This window comes from Capsicum annuum, chromosome 9 (assembly GCF_002878395.1).
Source record: "Capsicum annuum cultivar UCD-10X-F1 chromosome 9, UCD10Xv1.1, whole genome shotgun sequence".
Taxonomy (NCBI): domain Eukaryota; kingdom Viridiplantae; phylum Streptophyta; class Magnoliopsida; order Solanales; family Solanaceae; genus Capsicum; species Capsicum annuum.
In genome coordinates, this window is record NC_061119.1 from 174,558,804 (window position 1) to 174,578,536 (window position 19,733).

Consider the following 19,733-nt stretch of genomic DNA (forward strand, 5'->3'; position numbering starts at 1 on the left):
GCTACACAGTATCAATAAACTCAGATATCAATTAATTGGTAATTCAGAACTCAGTATCCAGTGTTATCACGATCTCAGTTACTGTATATATATTCATTTATGTACTCCCATTTAGTGATATTCATATCGTTCAATCAGTATTGTTCATGCATATGAACCCATGCATTTTAGCCTACCTCACTGAGTATACCAGTACATTCAATGTACTAATGCACATTTTTCTCTTACACTATGATGTCTTATATTATAGATTTAGATGCATAGGATACCGACTATCCCTAGCAGTTACAGATTTTTAGTAGTCAGAGTTAGTGGTGAGTCCTCATAGTTCAAGGATATGATTATTAGTTCAGCATTTTAGTTTTATTTTAGTAGCTGGAGTTAGTTGGGGACTTGTCCCATCAACTCAATATTTTAGACAGTTTAGAGGCTTTTCATACTAGAGTATTTTCAGACAAATGTTTTAGTTTTCGTATTATTATACTGTATTCGGTTTTATTTTAGTATTGAACATTAAGGCATGTTTTATACCTAAGTTTTGCATATTATAGTATTATTATTTAGTTAATCCAGCAGGTACCAGTGAAGGGTTAGCTTGTGGTCCTTTGGGATTATGAGCATCATGTAGCGTCTGGGGTACAAACTCGGGTGTGTTATAAACTTGGTATCAGAGCCTAAGGTTCAACAGAGTCCAAGAAATTCTGAAAGCTGCATCTAGTAGAATCTTGTACATGGGTGTGTAGCATGCCACACTTATGGACAGAAGGCTACGAGGTATTTTAGGAAAAGTTTCCTTTCTTTCAGTATTCATGTTGTGTGAATGAGCATGAGCTCCAGTTAAACTCTCTGTATAATCAAACTTTCTCTTTCATTTATAGAATATGCCTCCAAAAAGGACTAAGGGAAGAGAAATGGGAGACCATCCAGAACCCCAACCTGTCCATCTAGATCCTCTGGAGGAACACATCTCCTATGCTGAATTCAGACCAATTTTCACCACCCTAGCTCATTCTATTATAGCCCAAAATAAACATCCAGTTGTTATTTTGACTAACCCAGTGGCCAATACTACTGCTGCCAGGATTTGAGATTTTACCTGAATGAACCCTCTATCTAATACTGGGTCTAAGTCAGGTGAGGACCCTTAAAAGTTTCATGATCAGGTGCAAAAAGTTACAGATATTATGGGAGTGACTATTTTTTAGAGCACTAAGTTGGCCGCATATTAGTTGTAGGATGTGGCCCACTCATGGTTCAAATAGTGGAAAGGAGAAAGGGACATAGATGCAGGACCCATAGAAAGGAGTTTGTTGTTGTTTTTCTAGATAGGTTCTTCCCGCTAGAGTTGAGGGAAGTGAAGGTTTTGGAGTTTATAAATTTGAAGCAAGGAAACATGACGGTGCAAGAGTATTCTCTTAATTTTACTTAATTATCTAGATACGCTCCTCATGTGGTAGAAGATAATATATCTAAGATGAGTAAGTTTGAGTCTAGCATGTCTAATATTATGGTCAAGGAATGTTGGATTGCAATATTGATTAAGGAGATGGATATATCTAGGCTCATGGTCCATGCTCAGTAGATAGACAAGGGTAAGAATAAAAAGAAGGAAAGGCGAGAGAAAAGAGCGAGAATAGGTAGTTTTAACTTTGCTTAGCCTAAGTCAGAGGGTAGGAATCATTCTTAGTTCTGCATAAAATCCTAAGTTTCAGCTTTGTCCTCAGCCAGTTCTCCAGTTCCAAAATTTAGAGATGGCAATAGAGATAGGTCAATAGGTCCTAAACCCCAGGGTAGTGTCAGCAGCGCCTGAATCAATCCCCTTTGTCAAAAGTATGGCAGAAACCACCAAGTTATCTGTAGAGCTGGCAGTGATGTCTATGTCAGATATACTAAGCCAGGCCACAAGGTCAGACAGTATCCTCAGATGGGTTCTCAGAATCATCATAACCGCCTCCCAACACAATCCGATCGCCCAAATTAGCAGGGTGTCGTATCTAGTGCCACCAGTAGGTAGCGCCTAAATAGACTCTATGCTCTTTAATCCTGACAGTATCAAGAAAGTTCTCCTGATATGGTCACTGGTATGTTGTAAGTTTTCTATTTACATGTTTGTGCTTTACTAGATCCAAGAGTTTCGTTGTCTTTGTTACTCCATATATAGCCGTTGATTTTGGAGTTAGTCCTAAAATTCTAGTAGAGCCTTTTTCAATTTCTACCCCAGTCGGTAAATCTATCATAGCCCAATGGGTATATAAGAATTGTCTGATTATGATATCTCAAAAAGCTACTTCAGTAGACTTAGTCGTATTAGAGATGACTAATTTTGATATCATTCTCGATAGGGAATCTCTTTATTCCTATTATGCTTCAGTAGACTGCAGAAATAAAATTGTCCAATTTTAATTTCTGAATGAGCCCATCCTAGAGTGGAGGGGTAGTACTTCAGCATTTAGGGGTCAGCTTGTTTCTTAACTTTGGGAAAGAAAAATAATATCGAAGGGATATGTCTACCATCTCATTCTAGTCTAGGACCCTAGTTCAGAAACCTCTACTCTTGAATCAGTGTTAGAAGCATGTGAATTTCCAGATGTGTTTCCCAAAGATCCTTTCGAAAGGGAAATCGACTTTGGAATAGACCTTTTTCTAGATACTCAGCCTATATCTATTCTGCCATACAGAATGGCACCTACAGAACTTAGAGAATTAAAAGAAAAGTTGAAGGATCTCCTAGATAAGGGATTCATCAGACCCAATGTGTCCTCATGGAGTGCCCCAATTTTATTCGTGCGTAAGTAAAATGGTTATCTCAGAATATATATTGATTACCGTCAACTAAAGAAAGTCACGGTTAAGAACAAGTATCCACTTCCCAGAATTGATGACTTGTTTGACCAACTTTAGGGTGCCAGTTACTTCTCAAAGATAAACCTCAAATAAGGATATCATCATCTCTAAGTCAGAGAATGTGACATCCTAAAAATAGCCTTCAAAACTCGGTATGGTCACTTCAAATTCTTAGTTATGTCATTTGATCTTAACAATGCCCCAAAAATATTCTTGGACTTGATGAATTGTGTGCTCAAGTAGTACTTGGACATGTTCATCATAGTCTTTATTGATGACATTCTTGTCTACTCCCGCAGTGAGCATGATAATGTAGACCATCTCAGAATTGTATTGCAGACTCTCTAAAACCATCTGCTATTCACCAAATTTAGTATGTGTGAATTTTGGCTAAGATCAGTAGCTTTCCTTTACTATATCATTTCCGGTGATGGCACTAGAGTAGATCCCCAAAAGACCAAAGTAGAGAGAAATTATCCTAGATATATATCTCTATCAAATATTAGGAGTTTCTTGGGCTTGGCTAGCTATTACCGATGGTTTGTTGAGGAATTTTCACCTATTTCATCCCCTATGTCCAAATTGACTCCGAAGAAAGTCAAAGTCCAATGGTTAGATTCTTGTGAAAAGAGTTTTCATGAGTTAAAGACTCGACTCACTACACCTCCAGTTTTGACCCTACCCAGGAGTTATGGTATATTGTGATGCCTCCAGAGTCAATTATGAGTGTGTTTTGATGTAGAGAGGTAAGGTCATAGCCTACGCCTCTAGAAAGATTAATCCTCATGAAATAAACTATCCAACTCATGATCTTGAGTTAGCAGCAGTAGTATTTTTCTTAAATATTAGGAGGTACTATTTATATGGTGTACGCGTTGATATGTTCACAGACCATAAGAGCCTGCAGTATGTGTTCTCTAAAAAAGACCTAAACTTCTTTCAAAGAAGGTGGTTAGAGTTATTGAAAGACTATTACATGAGTGTCCTGTATCATCTGAGTAAAGATAGTGTAGTGGATGATGCTCTTAGTAGGATATCTATGGGTAGTGTTGCTCATGTGGAGGATGGTAAGAAGAAGTTAGCTCAAGAAGTTCATTACCTTTCCCAACTAGGTGTTTACTTAGTCAATTCAATAGAAGGCAGTGTATGGGTGCATAGTAGTTCAGAATCAATCCTGGTTTCTGAGGTAAACAAAAAGTAGGATACGGATCCCAGTCTAGTCAAGTTGAAGTAATTAGTCAGAGATTAAAGGATAGAGGTTTTCTCCCAAGGGGAAGATGGTATTTTGCATTTCTAGGGTCGGCTATGTGTGCCAGGTATGATGACTTGAGATAGAGAGTTCTTGCAGAAGCACGTTGTGCGCGCTACTCTATTCATCCAGGGGCCACCAACATGTACCATGATTTGCGGGATATCTATTGGTGGAGTGGGATGAAGATAGATATTGCAGAGTTTGTGGCTAAGTGCTCAATATGTTAGTAGGTTAACATTGAGCATTAGAAGCCTAGTGGATCCATGAAGGAGTTCAGTATTCCCACTTGGAAGTGGGAAAAAGTGAACATGCACTTTGTAATGGGTTTTCCTCATACTCATCACCAGAATGATTCAGTTTTGGTTATCGTAGACAAGATGACAAAATCATCTCATTTTTTACTAGTCCATACCTCATATTCAATCGAGGATTACGCGAAACTCTATAGCAGGGAGTTGGTTAGATTACATGGTGTTCTATTTTCCATTATCTCAGATAGAGGTACCCAATTCTATCTCATTTCTAGAAGGCATTCCAAGAAGGTCTTGGTACCTGATTCACCTCAATACAGCCTTTCATCCTTAGATAGATGGTCAAGCAGAAAGGACCATTCATACTTTAGAAGATATGTTGCGAGTGTGTTCGATATACTTTAAAGGTAGTTGGGATGACCACTTTCCTTTGATTGAATTCATATATAATAATAGCTATCATTCTAGCATTTAGATGGCTTTGTTTGAGGCGCTCTATAGGACGAGATTTAGACCTCCCATCGGTTGGTTTGAAGTAGGTGAGGCCATACTTGTAGGGCCTGACTTGGTGTTTTACACCTTAGAAAAAGTCCAGTTGATCAGGAAAAGGCTTAAGACATCTCAAAGCCGACAGAAATCATAAGTAGATGTACATAGAAGGATCTCGAGTTTGAGATTGGTGATTATTTGTATTTGAAAATATCTCCTATGAAAGAACTAAAGAGGTTTGGCAAGAAGGGGAAACTTAGTCCCCGATATGTCAGTCCGTATCGAATTTTCAACCATTTCATAAAGGTGGCTTACGATCTTGAGTTTCCTTTGGACTTAGATTCAGTGCATCTAGTATTCCATGTCTCCTTGCTTAAGAAATACATAGGTTACCCAGCAGTCGTAGTCCCTATAGAGGGTATAGATATTCAGAACAACCTCTCTTATGAAGAGATCCTAGTTGAAATCCTTGATTTTCAAACTCGTTGACTGAGGAACAAAGAAGTCCCTCTTGTCAAAGTACTTTGATGGAATCAGTCCATTGAGGGAGCTACTTGGGAAGCGAAAGTAGACATGCGGCCAAGTGTTCTCTCCTCTTCTCTGCAAACTCAAACTCATCCCAAGGTAATAGTTTTCCTTTGAATTACTCAGCCTCATATTCAGATATAGATACCAACTTGGTATCAATTAACGTTGCATACTCAGTCATGCATTCATGAATTAGTTCAATCATGTACTCATGCATTTGATATGCATGTTTGGTATATAAACTCAACTTATCAGTAATACATTCATGAATCATGTTCAGCTATGTACTCATGCATCAGATATGCATGTTCAGTATGATAATTCAATATATCAATAATTTCAGTCATGAAATTATGTTTCACTTGTGCATGTCCAGTGTCTAAATATAGTCTATCAGTATTCTCAGTTTAATCAGTCTCATTCGAGGATGAATGTTCCCAAGGGGGAGATATTGTAAGACCCCGCAACATCCTAAGCTCAACTCAGTCTTTAAAGCTTGCTAAGGGGTCCCCAGAGTTAGAAAATTCTAGCTAACTATTCAGACTTAGTATTATTTTGGCCTTCGTAAGTTGGCAACTCTATTTCATAACTCTTATAACCTTAAAGTATCGATCTTTAGATTGATTCATGATTAGGAATGTTAGTAGATGTCCCCGGACATGTTTTGGACTTTTTGGACCTCGTTTAGACCATGTGTATGTGACCAAAAGAGTGAGTCGATGCGATCTTGATGCATCACATCATCCATCGCATCGATGAATAATTTTTCCCTCAACTCAGTGCAAATTCCATTAAACTGATACGAACTCAATGCGGTGCGTTGGCCATCACGTCGATGCTAATAACGTGGCACATCGATCTGCATGTCAATAATTAAGCTTTTAGTCATTAAAAGGCCACATCCTTAGGGGTATTTGGGTCTTTTCCCATGTCCTTCAGCCCCTAAAATTACTAAATTAAGCCTTCTATTTGAAACATACACTCATTATTTCACAAATTGCTCAAGAACAAAAACCCTAGGTGATTGAATTTCAAATTCAAAGATCAAGATTCCACCATTAATCTTCAAGAATTTAGCAACCAAGGTATGTAATGTGTTCATCCAAGGGTTCCTTCCACCTTTGGAGTCCAAGAAGCTCTTTTAAACTTCAAGTAGCTTGATTTCATGCGTTCCATGATTTGGATTCAAGTGTATTCATGATTATAATGTTGATTGGATTTCTATTCCACGATTAAGTGCAAGATTTATGTAAAAACAACTATCATGTATGTAGTATCATGTGAATTGATGTTAAAGCCTTGAAATTGTGATGCTCATGTGTTGATTAGTACTATGTGCATATACAATACCTTCCAAGTATTTGATGGGTTGTTCATGAGAATTAAATAATAAAATTATATCATTTTTACATGTATTCAAGTTTATGTCATGCAAGTGTTTGCTAGAATGTTGATGTGCTAGATTTTTGTAGCACATTTAAGACTTTTTAACTTGAAATAATTGTAAGCACATAAGTAATTATTGGTGTTTTTGATGTTATTTCTTAAGATTTTGTAAGAAAGTCAAGATGCATGGAAATAAATAACAATGGATCAAAAGAGATGAAATCTGACTAAAAACTGCTGAAAATATGGTTGACGACATCCGTGATAAGCCATCAGCCTTGTGATAGGCTATCAAAATTGGTGTTAGCCTTAACCAGGGAGTTGCATTTTGAGAAGCAATTCTAATGACGTTGGTGACATGGCATCAAAGTTATGATAAGGCGTCAATAAGGGCGTCAGCCTTAAGTAGAGAATTAGCAAAAGGAGAAGACATCTGACGACAATAGTGAAATGTCGTCAGATTTGTGATGCGGCGTCAGCAACATCGTCAACTTTAGATAGAACTTGAAGACAACTGGAGCTAATCTGATGCCATCCGTGATAAGTTTTCAGACCCTTGACGTGGCGTCAACTAGGGCGTCTCCTAATCCGATAATTTTATTTATTTTGTTATTTTATTTCCATAATTAAGTTTAGGTATAAATAGAAGTTTTGAGGGTTTTATTCAGGATCTCACTCAATTTTGTTTTTGGAACTTGGGAGGAACGTACATTGCCTCATCTTTTTCATCAAGTATTTTTCTTGTTTTCCCTTCAACACTTATCAACTATTGTGGATTATTCTCTTGTGAAGAAACCATTGTTTTTTTCATCCATTCGTAAGTTTATCCATACTATCATGAATTCAAATTTTTTATTTTGTTCAACAAATCATGAGCGGCTAATTCCATTAGCCCGAGTTATGGGATCCATGGATTAGGGTTTGATATGCTGCTAGGTACTTAAAGGGTTCAAAGAGTAGTAGGACATCTTGAAATTCTGTTGTTTTAACTTAAAATCTATTGGTTGCAAACAATAGATTATGCCTTAGGTTTATTTGCCTGAACAGAGAAACAGACTAGAGGACGTGAATTATCAACAGGGACTCGAAAGCTCCCAACCTTCTATTTAATGATTAATTCTATAACTGGATTAATCTACCTAAGATAACATCCTATTGGAAATGAATAAGTTATCTAAGTTAGAGAGAATTATATAATAAATTGTTTGGTGAGATCAAGAGATAAGTCAGATAGTATAGTCATCAGGGATATTCAGTTGTTCCTACTTACTCCAAGAATCTCAAGCATTACCTAGTATCTGTCAATTCCCGAAAGTCACAGTGAACATAACTCTGATTTTCCATTTATATTGATTATAAACATTAATACTAAAACCCCATTTTATATTTTTGTATCATTTGTTTGAATTTAACTTGTAGTTGTAATTTTAAACTAGTTTAATCACCACTCACATTGTTCCCTGTGGATTCGACCTCGACTCCAAAGTTGGTTAAATATATTGACGACGACCACCTTACACTAATTCGAGGACTAAGTTGAGCATTATCAAAAAATGGCGTTGTTGTCGGGGAACAATTTGGCTTATTCAATTGGTTTGGAATTTTACCTTACTTGCTTGAATTTGAACTTGTAAATATTTCTTTGTGATTTCCTTTGTTTCGTTTGTTAGGCAGATTTTCTTTATTTTTGCTTATTTCTTACTATGGCAGAATGGAATGAATGTGAGTTTTATGGTTGGAAATCTTATCTGGATGATCCATGTCCATATTATGATGGACCCTACTTTTGGCATGACTATAGATAAGCTCCCCAAAGAGAGATGTGTGAACCATCTCCATCCTACCGAGAGTATAATTGTTCTTTATGTGGTGGTTAAGATAGACATTGGAGTGATTGCTTAAATTCCCCCTCCCCCTATTGCGCTAACCCAAGTTCTAGTTCTTCTTATGAGTATGATAGGTCTTATGGTCAAGAAAAGGAAGAACCAGCACTGGAAAGAGTGACATTAAAGCTATGCTTCAACTAATGTTGGATCGTATAGACACAATGAATGATACCATATGTGACATATGTCAAAACATTAGGGAATTTAACGAAGGAAGAGAAAGATTCCTATACTGATGATGAGCTTGATGTTGATCAACTCTTAGAGATTTCCTAACTAACCGAGCCAACCATGAGGGATGATTCCAAGATTGAGGAAATGGTTCTAGAGGCAAAAGAAGAAGCCAAGCCAATCTCTTATGAAGACTCTAGCCCAATTCAAAGTAAAATTGTTAAGAAGATAAATAAAAGTGTGTGTGTAGAGGATAATGTAAATTTTGAATTAGGATTTGTTGGGCCACACTCGAAGCATTTTTTCACATTATGTTTTGATGATATCTTGTCTGTAGAATTATCTAAAATAGTTGAAGACTATGAAAATGAGGAACAACATTCCTATATACTTTATTTTACATTTGATAAGCAACACAAAAACACAACTCACTTTAAAGCTAAGTTGTTTACTATGCATCATCCATTACTTGGATTTTTAATCTTTGCACCACCTCCCTATGAGCGAGGCAAGAAGATGGACTCTAAGTTGGAGGTGAAGTTCATATCCTCAAGATGGAGGAAAAAATGAGTTGGGTCATGCCGCGACACTAAATTAGGCGCTTCTTGGGAGGCAACCCAAGATATTTTATTGTTTGTATTTGTATTGTATGATTGACATTAGATCTTCACACCCATGGTGCCACAGGTATGTTTCTAACTCTCTTATTTTGGATTGACGCGTTGGGAACACTGCATGATATTAAGTTGAGGGTGGGGCTACTTGTGGGTGTGATGTCCTCCTTGGGTTTTTGTTGCCGTGCCTCTTTTCCTTGGAGTCTTGTTCCTAGTAGAGCCGGCATGTTTAGGCATATTGTGTTTGTTTTGTGATGTGTTGTGGTTAACTGGAGAAAAATAAGTATCTGGAGCAGTTGACATATTTTTGTTGATTTTTAAGATGAATAAACACCTCTCCGTTGGTCTGTCTTATAACTATGTGATATGCTTTTATATGTGGCAACTGTGAATCTTTTTGTGGCATTAGTACTACGATCATGATAATCGCTGCTAACAATTGCATGAACCGAATGGGTAGTAGATTGTGATGTACCATTGTACTATATGTGTATGAAGTCTTACTCAATTCCCGGTGCGTGTTGAATCTAGAACTTGACCGGTTAGTCTTACCTTGGTTGAAAAATACGGGTTAGGAAAGGATCATAGTCCGTTTTGATTTTTAAGTCACTTTTTTTTGCCTAAATGACCTTCCTTGTATGCATGATATCTCTTGATCCCTATTTTGAGCCTGAATTGACCATTTCTTTCTATAACACCTATCACCTTCCCGTTTAGATTATAATGAACCTATTTTGGCTCTGGTCCTCCTTGGATACTGTGCACCTTGACTTAGGTAAACAACCTAAGTTGAGGGTGGCTATCATAGGGGTGCATGATATAAACTAGTTATAAATAAAGGTAGAATAAAAGGAAAGGAATATGCGAAAAAGAATAAAAAGCTGGGTGGTATGGAAGAAGAATAAGAAAAGAAAAAGAATGAAAAAGAAAAACCACATCCATCCTGAATAATGTGTGATCAAGAAAAGGAGAAAAAGAAGAAAAAGGTTAATAAGTGAACCCCAAAAGTTAAGGTAGTGCCAAGGAGGCTTAGTCACTCTAAATGCCATTGAATATGATACCAACCCTTAGCCTACATTACAAGCCGAAGAAAAGACCTATAGTGATCCTAACTTAACTTACCTGTCTGGACACCTTGGTAATGAAAATAAGGGCAAGTATATGGCATTTGACATACATTGATTGGAATTTCTTTCTGATAGTGAGTGTCTCTTGACCTTCCCCTCATTCACATTCTTGAGTTCATATATGAGTGAGGAGGGACTTCTTTGTTGTAAGGGCACATCGGTTGCATTGCTAGCTCTTTACTTGTTTGGGTAGTGTAACTTATACATATACATGGTTATTGTTGCTGAATTGATGTCATATCTTGATTCCTTTGGGTCACATTATTAATCTTCATGATATGCACAATTGGATTTATAAGTAATTGAACGTGGAGAGTGGCACCAGTTTTGAGCTAAACTTGATAATCAACTGTGATAGGTATCTTATGTGTCTCTTGGTTAAGCATCATAGTATGGTGTTATGTAGTTGCTTGAGGACAAGCAATTGTTTTAAGTTGAGGGTGTTGATGTTCTAGATTTTTGTAGAACAATTAAGACTTTTTAATTTGAAATAATTGTAAGTTCTTTAGTAACTATTGGTGTTTTTCATATTATTTCTGAAGATTTTGTAGGAAAGACAAGTTGCATGGAAATAAATAACAATGGAGCAAAAGAGATGAAATCTGAGAAAAAAGAGCTGAAATCATGGCTGACGACAACCGTGATAGGTCGTCAGCCTTGTGATAGGCTATCAGCATTGGCGTCAGCCTTAACCAGGGAGTTTCAGTCTGAGAAGAAGTTCTGACGATGTTGGTGATATGGCGTCAAAGTTGTGATAAGGCGTCAATAAGGGCGTCAGCCTTAAGCAGAGAATTAGCAAAAGGAGAAGACATCTGACAATGATAGTAAAACGCCGTCAGATTCGTGATGCGGCGTCAGCAACATCATCAGCTTTAGATATAACTTGAAGACAACTTGATCTAATCTGACGCCATCTGTGATAAAGCGTCAGATCCTTGATGTGGCGTCAGCCAGAGCATCTCCTAATCCGATAATTTTATTTATTTTGTTATTTTATTTCCATAATTAAGTTTAGGTATAAATAGAAGTTTTGAGGGTTTTATTCAGGATCTCTCTCAATCTTGTTTTTGGAACATGGGAGGAACGTACATTGCCTCATCTTTTTCATCAAGTATTTTTCTTGTTTTCCCTTCAACACTTATAAACTATTGTGGATATTCTCTTGTGAAGAAACAATTGTTGTTTTCATCCATTTGTAAGTTTATCCATACTATCATGAATTCAAATTTTTATTTCGTTCATCAAATCATGAGTGGCTAATTCAATTAGCCTAAGTTATGGGATCCATGGATTAGGGTTTGATATGCTGCTAGGTACTTAAAGGGTTCAAAGAGTAGTAGGACGTCTTGAAATTCTATTGTTTTAACTTCAAATCTATTGGTTGGAAACAATAGGTTATGCCTTAGGTTTATTTGCTTGAATAGAGAAACAGACTATTAATGTCGTAATTGGATTAAACTACCTGTGATCACATCCTATTAGAAATAGATAAGTTATCTAAATTTGAGAGAATTAGATAATAAATTGTCTGCTGAGGTCGAGAGATAAGTCAGATAGTATAGTCATCAGGGATATTTAGTTTTTCCTACTTACTCCAAGAATCTCAAGCATTACCTAGTATCTGTCAATTCCCGAAACCCACAGTGAACATAACTCTAGTTTTCCATTTATATTTATTACAAACATTAATACTAAAACCCCATTTTATATTTTTGTATCATTTGTTTGAATTTAACTTGTAGCTATAATTTCAAACTAGTTTAATCGCCACTCACATTGTTCCCTGTGGATTCAACCCCGACTCAAAAGTTGGGTAAATATATTGACGACGACTTCCTTACACTAATTTGAGGTATAAGTTGAGTGTTATCAAATGTCCCAATGAATGAATGAATCATGATCAAATAGTTATTTATCGTATTTCAAGATTGTGCCATGTATTATAATTTATGAAATCTAATCCTGGGAGTATTTAATACCCGACAATATAGCTGATTACCAAGAGCCATGGTCAGTCTTAGGATAGTATCAGTCATGTCATGATCAGTAGTATGCTCAGTCAATTATAGAACTTAGAAAAAACTCAGTAGACTCAGTAACAGTCTAGTCCAGTTCAGCATTCAGTTCAGGCCTAAGTAAATTCATCCAGTTAACTGAATTATGTAATATTTCGTCATTCAACAGAACTCAGTGAACTAAATTTAGTTCAGTCAGATAGTATAGTCAGTAACAGATTATTCAAGCCTATTATGAACTAGGAAATCAGTTCAGTGTCTATTCAGATAGGAGTAGAATTCAGCATCGAGTTAACCTAGGGATGGGGGCATTCCTTCCAGCAAAGGAATTGACCCTTAGTAGCAATCCCTGCATAATAGAACTATGTAGCCAGCATAGGTTAAGATATCTTCCTACCAGATATTATGAGGGTTGATACATCTCATTTGAGTTTTCCTGCTAGCGGGGGTTGACGAAAGAGCTTCCTCCCAGAGAGGGTAAACTTATAGTTGTCTTTACCCATGGCACGGTACTGATACCCTTCTAACTGGGGTTACAGGTTGGACCCTAATCTATTCAGAAAGGGACATATCGATTAGACGACTACCTCTCACAATCTCAGTTTCAGATCCATTCTTAAAATAAAACTCAGTTCAGTTCTACAGATTCTGGACTATCAGATACAGTCAATCAATTCAGTATGAAACTCAGTATAGTTCCACCTAATCAAGAATGTCAGATACATTCACTCAATTATCATCTACATAGTATTAGTAAACTTAGATATCAGTTAATCAGTAATTCAAAACTTAGTATCAAGTGTTATCACGATCTTAGTTACATTATACGTATTCATGCATGTACTCCCATTTAGTTATATTCTTTTCATTCAGTTAGTATTATTCATGCATATGAACCCATGCATTTTAGCCTACCTCACTTAGCGTACCAGTACATTCATCGTACTGACGCATACTTTTCTCTTGTGCTATGATATCTTATATCATAGGTTTAGATGCACGAGCTCCCAATCATCCCTAGCAGTTATTGATTTTCAGTATTCAGAGTTAGTGGTGAGTCCTCATAGTTCGAGGACATGATTATTATTTCATCATTTCAGTTTTATTTTAGTAGCTGGAGTTAGTTGGGGATTTATCCCATCAACTCTATATTTCTGATAGTTTAGAGGCTTTTCAGACTAGAGTATTTTCAAATAGATGTTTCATTTTTGTTATTGTTATACCGCATTTAGTTTTATTTCAGTAGTGAACCTTATGGCATGTTTTCTACCTAATTTTTGCATATTACAATAGTATTATTCAGTTAATGCAGTAGGTAGCAGTCATGTGTTAGCTTGTGGTCCTTCGGAATTTTGAGCATCGTATAGCATCCGAGGTACAGACTCAGGGCATTACAACAACTTTGGAAGAAAACAAATAAAGTATACACAAAGTTGAGAAATTAATCAAAGAAAGAGAGGGACATGGTCCCATCTCTTAGGTTAGTATCATGAATGCACATGTTTTTCTTTTTGTTCTGCTAGAAAAAGGCTAGATTCTCTCTCCCCATGTTAGAAAATTTGTCTAAGGCAAAACTAAAATCAATTGCATCCTTGCATTAACCCTATGGGCCCCGCTCAACTCAACTTTCCAAATTATCCAAAGATAAATCCTTTTCTTCCGTTACTCTTCCATTAAAGATTTTCCCCAAAAATATATTACTCATTTGGTAGTGTCAAATTTTTTTTTGTATGGTCTAAGGAATGAAATAACAGCCTGAAAACAAAACCTTCATCATAAATTCTGAACATCCAATCAAAAGGCACCAGATTTCTGATGGACCCGATCCCAGGAAAAAGAAAATCCTAATGAGAACCATAGCAGGGCTTGTAAAAGATGAAAAACAAAAAATAGATGCTAGAAAACATAGAAAATTATTGAGTGTTCCTGCAAAATTAGTAAAGTAATGAACTCAAGATGAAGGCAGGAATTCTATCCACTGAGGCTTCTGAACGTCAATTGTTACACTGTCTTTGGATAAACTCATTTCTCCAAACCATCTCCCACAATTCTCCACCTTTTCCTTCAACTTCTATGGCTTTTCTATGGAACTTGAAACGTAATTCTAGCACTAAAATGATACATAATCTATTGGATATAAATGTGTTCTTGCTTTTGTTCTCTTTATCTGCTTTTACTATATTATTAAGGTTGCCCAAGTGGCCATGACTCAAATAAATTATCCTTACATTTACTCTTAGTTTATTATTTTGATATGGGTGTAAAGAGTACATAATCTTTCTAAAAGGACCAAGCTCGGGTTTATAAGTGGATGAAAACCTTTTTGAATAATTTCAAAGTCTTGGCTCAAGTTGAAGAGAGAAAAATGGTCCATGCATTCCAAAGCCATCCCTTGCCTTCTCATTAAGGGCATTGCGGTCTTTTGAAGTTGTAATACCCTGAAAAATCCAAACTAATATTAGAGCCATGTACTGAGCTCATGCATAGTACATCATAGTTATTTATAGTTTTACGATTAGGTTAGATGTATATTAAGGCTTCAAATAACTCCCAACTATCAGATGAATCAAAACATTCCTTACCGATTGAATTCTTGAAAAGGATATTGGTAGAGTCAACTTCAAACGATAATATCTCTCATTATACTTCTAATTTTTGAGCTCATGACCTATCAAAACATACATAATTGAATTATCTTTCAAACTATAGAAATTTCACCAAAATCCGATACCGGAGCAAAGATTTATTCCTATTTTACTCCAGCATGTCAGGCTGGAAACAGTGTGATGACATTCGTTATAGCTTATCACATTTGAGACGTCCTATCACGAAGGTCATCAGCCTTAGGAAGAAACTAGATCCTAAGTGATGACATTCATGATAGATTACCATATTTGTGACGCCCTATCACGAAGGTCATCAGCCTTAGGCAGAAACCAGCTCCTAAGTGACGACATTCGTGATAGCTTACCACATTTGTGATGACCTATCACGAAGGTCGTCAGCTTTAGGAAGAAACCAGCTCCTAAGTGATGACATTTGTGACAGCTTACCTCATTTGTGATGCACTATCATGAAGGTCGTCTGCCTTAGGCAGAAACCAGCTCCTAAGTGATGACATTCGTGACACCTTACCACATTTGTGACACCCTATCAGGAAGGTCGTCGTCAGCTATGATTTTTCAGCAAATGGGAATTTATTTCATAAGGGTATTTCGATCATTTCCTTCACCTACCATGAATTATAACCCTAAAGAGGCATAATTTTCCCATTTTTTCTTCAGTTAAGCATCTCAAAAACCCTCTCTTACGCTCTCAACCATAAGATTAGGGTTTCCATCAAACTCATCTCTCAAAAGCAAGATTTAATCCTTTTTCCAAGATAATTTAGAATTATGTTTCCCAATCCAAGAACTCTCCAGCAAATCATCAAGGCTTCCTTTCTAAGGTTTGCATAGTGTACATCTATGGATCCAATCCATTCATAGAGCTCAAGAACCACGTTTTAAATATTATTTTGTAAACTTTTTGGGGTGATATGAGTATGTACAAGTTACCAATTGTTTTTTAAGTTTCAATGTGATGTCTAAAGGTGTTTTCAAGGAATATTATGTTTGTTAATTGAAAACCATAAATTTTAGGTGGTTTAATATGGTGCTAGTATGAAAACGACCCATTCCTTAAAGAATGCATGCAAGGTGTTTGATAAAATACTTAGGATGCTAGAAATTCATGTTTGTATGACTCTATGATGTCTAAATGACAACTCCATGTTAGCTATATATTTCAATATGAATCCCATTCTTTTCATATGTTGCTATTGTGGTGGTATGAAGCATGTAAGATAATGGAGATATACAATATGTACCAGAAATATATCCATGCATTCCCTATAATGTTTAAGATGTTGAATAGCTATGTGAAATATGATATCCCCATCTTATGATATTATGAATTGTGGACTTAAATCTTGTGATCAAGTCATGTCATGTGTGTCAGTTTACTTCTATCGATTCCTGGGGGTACTTGTACCGAAAAAAAATAGTTGTGTGCCTACAGGCATGTCATGTTGTCATGATCATCTCAGTCAAGCAATAATCTATAGAACTCTATCAGTCATGTGACTCAGGAAAACCTCAGAAATCTTATGATATCAGTTAACTCTCAGATAATTATACTACTCCGTAAGTCAACGGAAGTCAGTTAATCTATCCATGTACAGTGATTTGAATTATGCTTAGTCTCTTCAGATGGGAGTAGAAGTTAGCACCGAATGAACCCAAGGATAGGAACTCACCTACTAGTTTAGGGTGTGATTCTTAGCAGTCATCCTTGTATTCCAGAATTACGTAGCTAGAATAGGTTGAGACATCTTAGCTTGTCAGATTAGGGTTGATGAGGTGGCTTAACCTGTTAGTTTATGGTTCCCACCTTTCTCATTTCAAATTCCTACCAGCTAAGGGTCACCCACAACTATCCTTACCTGTGGCACAGTATTGACACCCCTCCAGTCGGAGAATAGATTGGACACTTACTTAGCTATATGTGTTATTGGGGCATGTCAGTTAAACAATTACCTCCCACAGTTTTAGAATCAACCTTAGTAAAAGAACTCAGATAGTTCTATCAGATTCAGGATTGTTAGATACAGTCGCCCATGTTATCAGAATTTCAGTATCAATCATGTAAGCTATCAGTAAACCTTGTATTAGTATACATGACTAGCTATCATGCACCCATGATTTTAGTTATTATGTATCCATATTTGTACTCTTACGTTCATATCAGTCAGAGATTTAGCATTGATTATGCATGTAAACCCTATTTATATTTAGCGTACCTCACTCGTACACTCAATACATTTCCTCGTACTGACGCATTTACATTATGGTGGTTTCTTTTCATATTACACCATAGGTTCAGAAACACGAGCTCCAGATCAGCAGTAGCTGTAGCATTTCCAGTCATAGAGATTCAGTGAGTCCTCTTCATTCGAGGATAATATGATTTGATTTATTCATTATTATTTTAGCTTGTTATCAATTTATGGAGTTAGTTGGAGACATGTTCCTTAAACTCCGTATTCAGAAAGTACTTAGAGGCTTTCAGATTCAGTATTCAGATTTATGTTCAGATTTGATTTAGTTTTTAGTTGTTTTGGGTATCTTTCACACATTTGGATATTATGTTTTGACAGATTTTTTATTCAGTTGAATCTTATGGGCTAAATGTTTATGTTTTCCACATTATTTACACTATATATTACAGTGTACAGGTACATATATCAGTCATAGGTTAGCTTGTGATCTTTAGGGGTCATAAGCACCGTGTAGCATTTTGGTTTAGAAAATTGGGGTGTTAAAAACTTAGTATCAAAGCCTAAGGTTCAATAGAGTCCTAGGAAGTCTAAAACCCATATCTAGTAGAGTCTTGTACACGGGTTTATTGCGCGCCACATTTGTGTACAGGAGGTTATGAGATGTTTTAGGAACAGTTCGCTTTCTTTAGTATTCATGTAGTGCTAGTAAACATAATTTCAAGTCAGTCTCTCAATCTAATCCGTTCTTCTCTTATTTTAGAAATATGCCTTCACAGAGAAAAAATCAGCCATCTCCTCAGCCCGATGATCCTTTGGGTGTATATGTTTCTCATTCGGAGTTTAGGACCGTATTTACCACTCTTGCTCAGTCTGTAGCTGCCCAGAATGAACGACCAGCATTTGTTCCGGCCAACACAGTGGCTAATTCAGCAGCAGCTAGGATTCGGGACTTCATCCGAATGAACCCTCCATCCTTCTTTGGGTCTAAGCCAGATGAGGATCCTCAAGAATTCATTGACCAACTCCAGAAGGTCATTGAATTATGAGAGTCACTTCTTCTCAGAGTGCTGAGGTAGAGACATACCAATTGCAGGATATCGCTCATACTTGGTTCAAGAAGTGGTTAGCAGAAAGGTTAGAGGATGTAAGTCCAGTTGAGTGGGAAGAATTTGTCACAGCTTTCTTCGACAGATTCTTTCCCCAAGAGATGAGAGAGGCCAAAGTTCTTGAGTTCATCAATCTTAGGAAGGGAAATAGGACAGTTAGAAAGTATTCTCTTAGATTTACTCAGCTAGCCAGATATGCCCCTCATGTGGTTACACACAATAGGGCTAAGATAAGCAAGTTCATGTCAGGGATGAATAATAGTGTGGTAAATGAGTCTAGGTCTGTGATATTGAACAGTGATATGAATTTAGCCAGGCTCTTGACCCACGCTCAAAAGATAGAGAAGCAGAAGGTTAAGACTAGGGAGAGGCAAAAAAAGAGAGCAAGATCAGGCAGTTTTAGTTTTGCTCAGCCAAAATCAGAAGGAGGAAATCGTTTGCAGTTTCGTGCTAAGTCAGTAGTTCCGACCCCTTCCTCTACTAGTGCCCTAGTGCCGAAGTTTAGGGATGGCAATAGAGATAGAGCACCAGGCTCTAAATCTCAGGGCAGTGTTAGCAGTGCCCGAACAAATCCCCTTTGTCATACTTGTGGTAAGAACCACAAGGGTGTTTGCTGAGCCGGTAGTGATGTCTATTTTGGTTGTGGTAATCCAGGACACAGGCTTAGGGAGTGTCCTCAGCTAGGCCCTCAGGGTCAGCAAAATCGTTCCACAGCTCAGTCCGATTGCCTGAACTAGCAGGGTGCCACTTCCAGTGCTACTAGTGGGCAACGCCCAAATAGACTCTATGCCCTTCAGACCCGACAAGATAAGGAAAATTATCCTGAAGTCGTTACTGGTACGTTATATATTTTCCATGTTCATGTTTATTCTTTGCTAGACCCAGGTGCATCCTTGTCTTTTATCACTCCATACATAGCAGGTGATTTTAGATTAGTCCTAAAATTTTAGCAGAGCCCTTTTTAGTCTCTACCCGAGTGGGTAAAACCATTATAGCTCAGTAGGTATACAGGAACTACCCAGTTATGATATTTTAGAAATCCACGTCAGCAGATTTAGTTGAGTTAGAGATGACTAATTTTGGTGCCATTCTCAACATAGATTGGCTTCATTCCTGCTATACCATAGTCGACTGTAGAAATAGGATAGTTTAGTTTTAGTTTCTGAATGAGCCCATCCTAGAGTAGAAGGGTAGCATTTTGTCTTTCAAGGGTCAGCTTATTTCCTACCTTTGTGCAAGGAAAAT